The sequence below is a fragment of the Sinocyclocheilus rhinocerous genome, unplaced genomic scaffold (assembly GCF_001515625.1).
Source record: "Sinocyclocheilus rhinocerous isolate Xijiao unplaced genomic scaffold, SAMN03320098_v1.1 scaffold1893, whole genome shotgun sequence".
Lineage (NCBI taxonomy): Eukaryota > Metazoa > Chordata > Actinopteri > Cypriniformes > Cyprinidae > Sinocyclocheilus > Sinocyclocheilus rhinocerous.
The window spans coordinates 257,338-270,142 of record NW_015654502.1 but is presented as its reverse complement, the minus strand read 5'-3'; the positions used below and the strand labels follow the sequence as shown (position 1 = coordinate 270,142).

The 12,805-nt window shown below is 36.0% G+C and overlaps 1 long non-coding RNA gene across 2 annotated transcripts; it reads right to left on the bottom strand.

The window, feature by feature from the left end:
• Positions 1–3,015: 3,015 nt before the first annotated feature.
• On the bottom strand, positions 3,016–11,045 carry LOC107717263 (uncharacterized). Of its 2 annotated transcripts, XR_001637299.1 has the most exons (7): positions 10,414–11,045; positions 10,210–10,303; positions 9,330–9,369; positions 9,137–9,188; positions 8,039–8,138; positions 4,975–5,198; positions 3,016–3,576 (listed from the first exon to the last, which is right to left on the bottom strand). It is a non-coding gene; the product is annotated as an uncharacterized LOC107717263 (long non-coding RNA). The 2 variants fall into 2 exon arrangements; XR_001637298.1 differs by lacking the exon at positions 4,975–5,198 and having other exon boundaries at positions 3,017–3,576.
• Between the last annotated feature and the right edge of the window lie 1,760 nt (positions 11,046–12,805).

The window sequence follows — 12,805 nt, the reverse complement described above, 5'->3', positions numbered from 1 at the left end:
TCTTAAATAACATGAAACAAGCGAAAACCCACACTATAGTTTTGAAGATCAGCCACTGAACGAGATCAGTGAATCAGGCCACAAAATGATGATTACACCATCATCAACAATTAACCAGAACCATATAAGCATAATTTTTCTAAGCTTTTATTGCTATAACAAATGTGCTTTACAAACACAGTTACAACAACCAGACAAGCTACATTACATCGTGAAGGGTCAAGAGCCCAACTAAAGCAAACACTGATCGCCACGATGGTGAGGTCAAACAATTGTTTTCAATAAAACATCTAAACCTCCGTTTATTCTCAAAGAATTTTTGTAGATATATGACAGAAATAAAGTCAAACTGTAATGCTGTTTGTGGAGTTGTTTGATCATGTTCTGCTGTCTTATTTCAGTTGATTTCATCTCAGTCTGTGGCTGAAGTCAGTTGTAGTTCTTGTGTTTCTCTTTTCTTCAGTGATTCTGCTTGTTAACAGCAGCTGTTCATCATTGTCTGAATTCACTCATTAATGTTCATTCTCTCTGTCAGGTGGACTGTATTAGTAAACTCATGTAGGGAATAGTGAACGAGGGTGTAGGGTGTGATTTGAAACACAGCCTCTGAGTGTCGAATCTGAATGCTGATACTACAAGGACTGCGGAAGGCTACTTTCTCGAAAATAACAAATATTACCCAGAATACGTTGTTTTTTTACGGGATTGTACTGTTGTAATGAAAAAACAGGATGTTACTGTCAGAATATGGCCCGTTTTTTTACAGCAATTTTTTACAGTGCACCCTGAAGTTTAGTGTAATGGTAGTGTAATAAAAACATCTAAAACTGCTGTGCGGATACCAACTTATGTACCCTTTAAATTGCAATTTCTGTGTAAAACTGAAATTCTAACAATGAGTAAAATTATTATAAAAATATAAACACATGAACATTTGAAAAAGTTCTATTTGAATGATTCATTCAAACGTCATTTGTTCATAAATCAATCTGCATTGGTTGGGCTGTATGTTGCTGCATGCAGCCTGTGAAGACACCTGAAAGAAAGTTTTTTTTATTATTTTGCTGTACATACACTTTCAGACTGTAAACTAGGGTAAACTATGAGTTAATTAAACTGCCTTTAGTGGCTATTTCTTTGTTGCGGTACTTGAACTTAGACCACAGGGAAGACATAAAACATTTCAAACAACACCCAAAGTCAAACAGCAATATTGCTGCCAGTTGCTGCCTATAAACCTTCCAGAATCTCACACGTGAACAATACCAGCTTCCACTACAGCATATGCTGCTTTTATCAGCTGATCTAATTTCACACTCAGCCTTCAAATCCATCACAGGGACAGGTAAGATTGCTGAGAAAACAAAGAGCTCAGGAATAATATTGCTTTCAAGGGTAACCACAGTGTCCTGCTATTGTGGGAAAGGAAACACCTCTTATAATACTCAGGACATTCTTGAAAAAAGGAAAATGACTGCTTTCCTTCAAGGCTCAGTGGCCTTCTGTGGCATGCTTTTAGCGTTGTGTTAACAACTGAACTCTCTCACCCCACACTCAAAACACACAGCTGATGTCAGGACAATAACGTTGCATGAGCAATGACGTGAGTCTGCCAGACCAAACAAAAGATCTGACACATTCAATGTACTTTGGCCCAAAGCAGAGTGAGCTAAGACATCATAACAACAGTCTGAGGTCATCTTGGAACCTAAAGTTGTAAACAGCTGTTAATTTGCTATGCTATGGTAAATACTACCTTTCTCCTGAAAAAAAAAAAAAAATGTAAGATTTACTTTTCAGGACATCTACACTGAGTTTCTCAAAAAGGTGACGTCCTTTTATCCCTCTGTCTCAAGCTAAATTAAAGAAAGCATCCACTATAGTCCATCATTATTATTGCCTAAGTTAGCAGTTTTTAACTGGTTCTGTTTGAGGGCCCAGACACTGAGTGACCAATACAGTTTTTTCTACCCTCACACAAAAGTAAACAAAAAGAAAATGTCTTAAAAATCAAAAATTCATAAAAATATAATATAAATACAAATAGATAATACAAATAATAAAAAATCCAGTAATAATTTACTGGAAAAACATGTCTATACTCAATGCAAGTGAAATAATTTTTTTAATAGTCTGGATCATATTTTCTTGTACATTACATAATTTGGTTCATGGTTTTTAAGGATGACTCAAATAAAAAAAATATCGATACTAAGGTGTTTTATTTACCAGTGATTTATTTAACAAAAATTAATGCGTACAATATGCACTGAATTGGACGAATAACCTATGTTATCGAATAATTGTGTAGGATAGAACTATTTTCCTGTTCGTCTGAACACATGCAAATGTTGCAAGACAAAACCAATCAATCACAGAGAGCGTTCACTCACTTCTGACAGTGCATTCAAACAGGGCCCAGAACAATGCTTATCAGAGGACAGAAAAAAACATATATCTTTCAGTTATTTCACAATAAATAAACTGAAATTGTAGCCTACATAGTTTGTTACATTTATTTAAATTGTACGTTCATATTGACCATGTTCTGTTCTGTAATGTTAGTATAAATCATACACTGTCAGAATAAAAGGTTGCATTTTAATGCGAGCAGCCGGTCACTGGCAGTCCCTTATGAAAATGAACCATGGTTTTACTAAAGTGACCGTAGTTCAACTATAGTATTTGTAGATTTCCATGGTTACAACTACAGTAAACATATTTTAACTGTTTAAACAAAAATATAACCTAATAAGTTGCAATTAAGGTGTATTGAATGTTAAAATGTGTTTCAACTTTCAAATATAAAGTTAAGTGGATATCATTACCCATATTACTCTTAGTAATGTAATAATTGAATAAATTTCATAATTTAAAAGTTCAGTTTAGAAGTATCGTATCGGTATCAATATTCTTTTTTTTTTAAAGTATCAGTATCGTATCGGAAAAAAAAGTGGTAAAAAAAAGTGGTATCGCCCATCCCTAGTCAGAACTCAATTCTTTAGAACTCAGAACTCAATTTATATAATTGTGATGGGGAAAGTTATGAAATTGTGCTTTTCATTGGAAACATGCCCATGGTTTTCTTGAAATAGATATTTGGTTTTATTCAAAGCAAACATTATAACTGACCACTAACCAAGAGTGTTTGTGCCCATAAAATAACACTCAAAGTTAAGGCGATAAATGTGTGTAATTATCTAAGTGCTAGAACAAGTACCTAAGAGTCAATGATTTAGAGTGCAAACATGCTTTTCATATGCAGTATTGTGTAACAGTTACTTAAAAACGAAGTGCGAAAGGGTGCAATGAAAAGAAGCCATATTAGTGGGTTATGGGATTTTCATACTGCTGTTTGCTGTCAAGCAGCACTTCCCAGCTGTGAATTCCCAATATCAAAGAATGGGAGTTAGTGCTTTGTCTGGTGAAGTTTCATCACAAAACAAACAGTGGTTTAATATGTCGAAAAACACAGCTCATCTCTACATCTCCTGCTGGAGAAGGGAGCTGCCCATCAGCACAGCTGTCAACAGCTGGGTGGGAGAATGATTTCATGGACTGTCCGCTGTTTCCCCTCTGGATATCAAAAGAAAGAGAAATAGCTTTTACTTTCAAAAAATTAGATGACTAGCACAAAAGATGCAACAACAACAAGATTAATACATATAATTCTGAATTTGTGTAAAATGTAAAGTGTGTTAAAAAAAAACTTCACTGAAATGTGTCAATAATGCTATTACTAGTATGAACACAATTGCTATTAAAAGACACCTATAGAGAAAGAAGCTTGGCACTTCTGAGGAGCTTGTTTCATAGCACAAATGACACAAATTATATACTATTTTAGTTACATTTAAAGGTTTAAAAGGCAGATAAACTAAATATACAGACCTGAATGACAATACTGTGCTGTCAAATGTATCATTCAAGTGTCTCTAGCTTGTAGATTTCAAACTAAAAAAATATATTGTATTAGCTGTGAAAATTACATCATCTTCCTGGTCTGACACTAAAATAACACATCCAGGTGGTTTCACCTTAGAGGATAAATTAACTAGACTAGACAACTGACTAGATTCGACTATTGAAACAGTTAAATAAAGTCACATTAAAATATTTTTGCATTACAAGATTACATTAATTCGCTTTTAAAAGATGACAGAAAATTACCCATTAGAGATATGTTACTGCTTTTTATAGTATTGCTGCCTTGTTTCATTACTTTAGATGCAGCAGGTGACAAGTCCATTAGTGTTCATCACTCTACAAAACATTTTAACCATTCACACCTTTACAAAATAATGTCTAAAGACACTGAGAGCACAGATTCTTAAAACACACAAGAATATATTAATGGCAAGAAACTCTAAAATCTCTGACAACAGCTTGTGGCGCACAAAAGCACAGAACTTCACATGACTACAGAAAGAGATGCAGCAAGAATTCAGAAAAACAACCACGTGAACAGCACAGCACTTTATGAAATCTGCCCTTTTTTATCATACCCACATGGCCGCAGCAGAGGCAAATCCCTTCCGCCCTCCTGTCACATCTCATATAGATATACACTCTGAATCAGAGCAGCCACACATGAAGCAGTGATAAGATGCTTCCCGAGGATTTAGGTAAACTCTGAGTCCTGTGTCAGTGCAGGAGTTCTCAGAATGTGTCCACGTGTCTTCCCACATCATTACACAAGTCAAAGCCTCCTAACCCCATTTTGCCAGCACGTAAACACAAGGCAAACATCACTCCTGACCTTTTCTTATACTTCACTGATTGCCGACCTGAAGCAAACAAATCAATTCTTTCCATTTGAGCTCAACAACACTTCAAACTACAAGTTTCTTTGACCTCATTATTTTTCAGATTTTTATACCAACTGCTGCTTATCTTTCTGATGAAGTTATCCTGGCTTAAGTGATACACTGTACAGGGACAAAAAACACTAGAACTAAGAAAAAGAGCACGCACTCATCTCACATGGCGTCCTGTCAATGTCGTCCATCTTTTCCAGTGTAATCCGAGTTCACCTTTTCAGCCATAGAGCCATAGGTGCAGAGGGAACCATGCAGGGTGGAAGCCAAACAGACACAGAGGAGTACAACACAAGAGTCAGTGCCGTAATTTCCCCTCCCTCCAGTTCAAATTTGGGGGCTGGATTTGGTGGGAGCCGAGCGTGTCTCAGTGAGCATGCTCTGAAATGAAAGGCACACTTTTATACACACGACAAGTGATTTCCAGCCCCTGGGTCCCTCCTCCCCTCCACATCCTCCCTCCCTTCTGCCTCCGAGCTGATCAGAAACCAGGAATGCGGCTCAGACCAAAGTCCGGCCTCCATCAGAAGGAGAGGAGGGAAAGATCCCCCCACCCAATCAATAACACGTCCAGCTGCCCGAGGCAAACACTGAAGTTTGCTGGCCACTTGCTTCTTTTTATTGGAGGCAGGTGGCTAAATGGCAAGAGGTCTGTACCACAAATGGGAGGGTCCCAGTTTCCACTGAAACCACTGTTGGGAGAACGGCACCTAACTAACCCCCTGACCCTTCATCTGCCCCAGGGCATCACAAAATGACTGGCTTTCCCAAACAAAGTGGTTTTTCTACAAAGAATAGGAATGTGTGAGGTAAAAAGACACCCGAGCAAAAGTGTTTAACTGGTTAAGTAAGATGTGAAATACCTACTTGTGTTACTGCTCTTCTCAAGTTCTCACAAACCACAGGTGACACACCCCCCTTAGTGAATTCCTTGACCTCTACTGAAACTCAAACAAGTCTTAAATTATTTCTTTATACACTACTATTCAAACATTTCAGGGTCAGTAAGATTTGGTTTGAAAAAAAGTCGCTCATGCTCACCAAGGCTGCATTTATTTGTTTAAAAATACAATAAAAACAGTAATACTGTGAAATATTATTACAGTCTAAAATAACTATTTTCTTTTTGAATATATTTTAATATGTAATATTCCTGTGACGTGTTTTTTTCCTGTGATGCAAAGCTGAATTTTCAGCATCATTACTCCAGTCTTCAGTGTCACATGGCCCCCCAGTGAACTCCCTGTCCTCTATTGAAACTCAGACAAGTCTTAAATTATTTCTTTATATACTACCATTCAAAAGTTTTAGGGTCAGTAAGATTTATGTGTGTGAAAGATTTAGTTTGATCAAAAATACAACAAAGACGGTAATACTGTGAATTATTAAAGTCTAAAATAACTGTGTTCTATATTAATTAAATATATTTTAAAATGTAATTTATTCCTGTGATGGAAAAGCTTAATTTTCAGCACCCGTTGCTCCAGATTTTAGTGTCACATGATCCTTCAGAAATCATTTTAATAAGCTGATTTGGTGCTCAGAAAAACATTTCCTATTATCAATGTTGAAAACAGTTGTGTTCCTAAATATTTTTGTCAAACTGTGATACATTTCATAAAAGGATTCTTTGGTAAATAGAAAGTTCAAGATTTATTTACAGCATTTATTTGAAATAGAAACCTTTTGTAACATTATGCATGGATTTACTGTGACTTTTGATCAATATTGAATGTATTTTCTAAATAAAAGCACCACAACCTTTCGAATGATAGATTAATACTAATTTACCTTTTATATTATTTAATACAAAATAATATAACAATAAATTATATCATTTATTCTGCAATTTTTGTATAATGGCCACTAAACTGTATAATTGTCCCCTACACTGTGCTACTGTATTTTCACGTCTGCCTTGCAATCTGAAATCTCTCTTTTTTACATGATAAAGTATCATTTCAACTCTAATCAATATTTCAGGTCCCTGCATTTATTTATTTATTTATTTATTTGTTAAGTAGCCATGTAATAAGTGGTATAATGTCATCAACAAAAAATAATTCTACAGTATCCCTTAAGTAACCGTGCAGCTGAAAAGGACTGAAATGTAGTATGTTTACTATTGTGTAATTATTCTGTTACGTTATGCTAACTATGTTAAGTTATTATAAAAACACAAACACCCACAAACAAAACTACAACACAAAACATGAACCCTAATAGAAAAATAACTAAACTGAGCAATTCAAATTGTCAAAAAACTGATTATGGATAATTGCCATATTTAAAATATATTTCTAGTATAACACAGATTTACAGTATGAAGTTTCATATACATATCCACCCAATGGAACAAAGAGACACACCCCCATGGTGTTTGTCAGTGTGTGCATGTCTGTTTTTACTCTATCTGCGTGTGGCTGTCTGGATAACTCTGATAAGCGCCTTGTCTCAGTGTACATGCTGCTGTATTTGCCATTTCACTGATCAACCGGATGAGACTTTTTTGCTTGCCGAGTGTAGCAAAACAAACCACTGCTGTAGTCATACATACATGCATACTTATCACAGACCGCTCTATCTATCGCAGACAAAAAACATGCACGACCCATGGAATCATTGCTCATATTCTCCAGCCCACCCTCAAAAACACATGCTGAGCTGATATGCCTGAAGAGCAAATAGACTCATTCTAGAAAACGTGATTTAGCTGGAACAAGCTTCTATGCAGAGAAAATTACAAAAATCAAAGTTTTTTTGTTTTTTTAATTAATCAAAACAAAAATACAGGTTGATCATTTATCTTTTAAAATCGAAATTGTCTAAAAATAAATTAAGAAATTAGTTATAAGATTTTTAAAATCAGGTAGTACATTTTATGTTATCCATATCAGAAAAGGGAGTATGGGGTGTTTCTGCAATGTTCTGGCGATTCTCTCTCCTGCCCTAATTTCTCAGAGAATCTGTCAGCATTCAAACCAGGTTGTACAATGAGGACATTAGTCCTTTGAGACATTCTCTCAGCCTCCCTCTAGCTCTCTCCTCTTTCACACACTCTCACTTTCTCTTCCCCCACACACTTTTTTCCCCGTCTTTCCCTGATTGCCACCCTACAATGAGAACCCTACCTCGTTCTCTTCATTCCTCTTCCCTCTTAATACCTGTCCATCATACTATGTCCCTGTAGGCACCAAACAAATACCAAGTTAATGTCTTACCTCAAATGGAGTCTACTCATTTAAAACATTGGAGTATCGTTACTTAGAACAGGGGTTTTCAGAATGGGGTCCAGGGACCCCCAGGTGGCAACAAACTGATCTGTGGGTGGAAAAAATTTAAAAGTGTGTGTTGCAATGTACATAATTTCAAGTAAAGTTTCTCCTCACAACTTTAACCCTTTATTTTGCTCACTGGGATTTGTATTTTAATATTTTATTTAAAGCTGCTTTGGATTTATTGTAAAAAATTGCTATACAAATAAATCTGAATTGAATTAAAAATAATTATTTCTTTTAACTTTAGTACAAAGATAAATGCCAATTATTTCATTTTTAATTTTTAACCATCACATTGTCTTTATAATATCATATTTGCTGTTTCTCACACTGTATGAGTCTTAAAATACACAGCAACCTTTATAATTTAGAAAGAATCTGGAGGATTCCAGAAAGGGCATCTTAAATGGTTTATTCAGTTTAAGACAAGTTCATTATAAAACTGAATTAATTAGGTAATATGATTTCAAAGGTGTTTACACAAAACCTCCAATGTTTTCCATAAACAAATTGCCAGATTAGTTTGGCGGGTGTGACTACAAAAGAGAAAATTAAATAGGGGAGGACTGCTCCAGATGATGGCAGATCGGTCCATAAGGTCAAAGGTTATGGGAAAAAAAAGGAGGTAAAAAGAGCACTCGTGCTGAGGTGAAGGTGGTTGTCTGACTAGGTTAGAACAAAACGGTGCAGGGAAGTGCAGAAGTGGGGGAGGAAGACTGTCATTACGGTGACCACAATAAAAGGTTTAAGCCGGTGACCCTTCAAGGCCAAAACAATGTCAATTAAGCTTTAAGAGACCCTACCGTGGATTCAGCCAGTGGCTCTTAGCCCTGGCCCTATTTGTCAGCTTTAATCACCACTTCAGTCAGACAAACAGCTCACATTGTCCGTACATAAAAACTACATCAAGAACAAAGGCGGTACATTTACTGCCTTTCTTGGGTCACGCCTTTCCATAACACAGCAGCATTGACAGGCAAGCCACTACACTGACCCTATGACTTTACGAAGTGAAAACAAATAAGAAGAATGTGGCTTAACTCTGCAATGCGTCCCATTGATGCTGAATAGCATGTGGTTATCGGTGTTTCATCTGCAAATAAAAAAAAAGAAAGGACACATTTAAAACAGCTAATAAATCTCAACAAACAATGCATAGACTATTTTAATTCATCATGGTAAATAAGTCAGACCCTAATCTCTCCCAGTTGTGTGCATTAATAAAGCTACTAACCTCATGCAAACAGCAGCAGCTACGGTGCAGGTCATTTGTTCTACAAGCAAATAAATTATATTTATCACACTTTAAGTATTTGCATATTCTTTCTGCCACAAAAATATAATGAAACTAATGATGCTCATTTAAAAGAATTAGAGACAGCAGATGGCTGTATTTGACCCCTTTGCTATGAAAACTTAAGATATTTTATATTATTTTTAATTATGCATGATAAAATATTTAGAATTACTTAAAGAAATTATTATGGTAAGTTATCTGTGCAAACCATAGACTGAAAAAAAAAAAAAAACTCTGAAAAGAAAATATTCTGAAACTGCAAATTTTCATTACTGCTTTCTTCTTAATAGACTAGAAACACCTGCACAACCCCACAATGGACCTTTTGTGTGTATGTTAAGAGTCTAAAAACTGGCCTTGAACTAAATGAGCTTAACAAGCAAAAAGTGGAAAATTCACAGGTCTTATACACTGTTGCTGCATGAAGCAATGGCGCGGCTACAGTACTTGCATTGCAACGTATGAAGCTCTGTTGCCTCCTACTGGAAATAAATAGTTCCCGAGGACTTGATTTCAGTCAGCTAGATTAGCCCTGTAGTATGCTGCAATTTGCAGCTCTTTTCATTCCCTATGATATTTAGACATTTTGAAAAAGTTTTGATATCTGAAATGAAAACAAAGAACACTTTTTAAAGCCTATATAATAGGCTCTAATATAATAGATGTGTGAATGAAACAGAAATACATTTTCCTTTTCTTGTCTTTAAAATTCAAGTTAATGTCCTTTTCCTTAAGAAAAATGTTTGTTTGTTGATATATTGTGTGTGTGTGTGTGTCTTTTCTTTAACATAAAAAGAAAACTAACTGGCAGACTTACCCGAAATGTCCTGGCTAGGATGGTTAGGACTGTATGATCTGTCCATAATTTGAAATAGAACTTCTCCTTGAAAGATTAGCAAACCTCTCTATTTCTACATTCAGTGACAAATAAACAAACAAACAAAAGCTACAAAACTCTGAATGAAAAGGGAACAAGTAAAGATAGCAATATCAAATATCAACACTGAAAAGAAAACGTTACCCCGGTGAGATGCTGTTGACTCATAAAGAGAGAGCCAGGGGCTCAGTGTCTTCACACACTCTGTGTGTGTGCGTGTGTGCTCCTTTCACTCCACATATACGCCTTTGCCATCGGCATTACACTAATATATGTCTTGTCTTTAAGAGGGCACTTCCCTTTTTTCTCTCTTTTTGACTGGAACTGAAATCAATGGTCACGCAATTACAGAATGTGGATTTGTCAACTGACGTCTGGCTGCTAAAGTGCGTGTGGGGAGCACTATACAAACACCCAATAAGAAGTTCAATAAGAGCAGTAACACTGCTGATTGCCGACTACAGTCCCATCAAAACCAGACAGCCAGTTCCAGGTGTTTTATTCTGTCGAGAGGCAATATTGCATATTGGCAAAGAACATCAATTGTTCACTCAAACGTCTCACGGCGGCCTATTGACACTCCACCAGGGAGCAGAGTCAACCATTTGGAAGTTATAACTCCTTTCAAACTGTTTTAAGACAGGAACAAACGTTCGGCGCTGGAAAGTGCTGTCTCGAGAGGCTCCCTCTCCGATAATTAGTGATCAATCATGAATTAGTTTAAAAGCTTGAAAAGAACACTGAGAGCATTATTAGATTGCAGAGATTCACTACTCTCCAATAATGACTTGGATTTTTAAAGGAATGAAATCCTCCAATCATTTGTCAGTCTCCTCTATTGCCAATCAGGCCCATTAATCAGGATAAGGTCCAACCAGCCCACGTCTAAGAGATCGCAGGTGCCAAACAGAAAAGAAGGGGAAAAAAGGCTGCTTACAGCTTGTGTAATTAGAGGACATTAACACAGATGGAGTCAACTGCTTCAGGTTCATCACTAAAGTGATAAATATACGTTAAGTATTTATTATTGCTACGACTAAGACTTAAAATGCCACTAGGCCTTGAAAAATTCATCAGAGTCATTTATGTTAATTCTGCCAACAAGATCTAAACTGATTGGTATTTGCCAATATTGTCTTCATATATCACATTTTAATTTTCCAAGCACACTTACCAAATGTACTTACAGTACAAAGAGGTTTAAAACTGCGGCTATTTGCACAACTGATCTAAGATATTTACCTGTCTGGTGCTGCTGTTGAAACCTTTCCCTTAAGGATCTCTAACAGTAGCTGACCTGAACTGACCAGCTCTCTGTAATTGAACAAATGCATCAATGCTGCATTTGTTCAATCTAATTTCAGGATGCTACTACAGGGCATGTTTATCGAAGAGAACAAATATGTCTAATAGATCAGATTAGCCCACAAATCACAAAGCCATGAAAAGATACCCAAGGTTAAACCTGGACATTATTTTATAGATTTAATATTGCTGTCCTTAAGAAACCTAACCTTGCGTTTTACCCTGTGGCTTAAGGGCCTGATTCAGTCTGAAGCTAAAATTATATATATAAAAATGAATAAATAATAATAATAATAATTTAAAAAATGAAAAGTAGTTTAAAAGTAGTTTGTAGTTTATACCTCAGTTTCAGTTATTATGGCTTAAACTTAACATTAACAAAAAAAAACGCCTTCTATAATTGGATATTTGATAATTTACTGTTAATATAGGCCTACTCACATTTTTGTAACTATCCACTACTGCTGACTGACTTCGACGAACTGACTGAAAATGGTGATGTACTTAATAAATGCGCGAAACAACTATTTGACTGAAATTATATTTTCAATCTGCTGGTTTCGCGCCTTCACATGTAGGCTATGTCACCTGTGAAGGCGCGAAATTTGCTGATAGCAGATGAAGGCGCAAGACGCTTGACTTTACAACGACATAATGGGCGCCCTCAAACAAACCCGCTTTAACTTTTTTTTTATTTTTTTTATGGATCCTGTCCCAAACTGGCTTGGAACGGGATTTAATAAAATGTGCAATTATTACCTTGATGAATGAATTAGGGGGTATTTCTCAGCTCTTTTTTTTTTGATGATATATCTCTGCTGTATTTTTTTGGGCCACTGTCCATGCTAGAGATGAGTAGGCCTACTAAGCAAATAAATCACTCAGCTATCATATGAGGCTCCAGTCAGTCAGCCGCTAAACTGAGGTGGTACACTACATCTGTCACTCGTTCGAATCATTTCAGAGAATCGGTTCTTTCAAACATTTTGTTCCAAAGAACCAGTTCATAAAAAGAAGTCTTACGCCATGACTCAATTGCGTCATCGTGTGGCTCTAGACGTCATGGCGTCAACTCAATTTCATTCCAATAATTTCGTGTTTTAATTTGGCTTTAGTAATAAGGGTTATTGATAATTTTGTGACCATTCATCATTTATAAAAACAGTAATTTAGAACATAAATGCAGTTTGTAATTCCATTAAACAATGCGATGAATTCAATACAAATGATG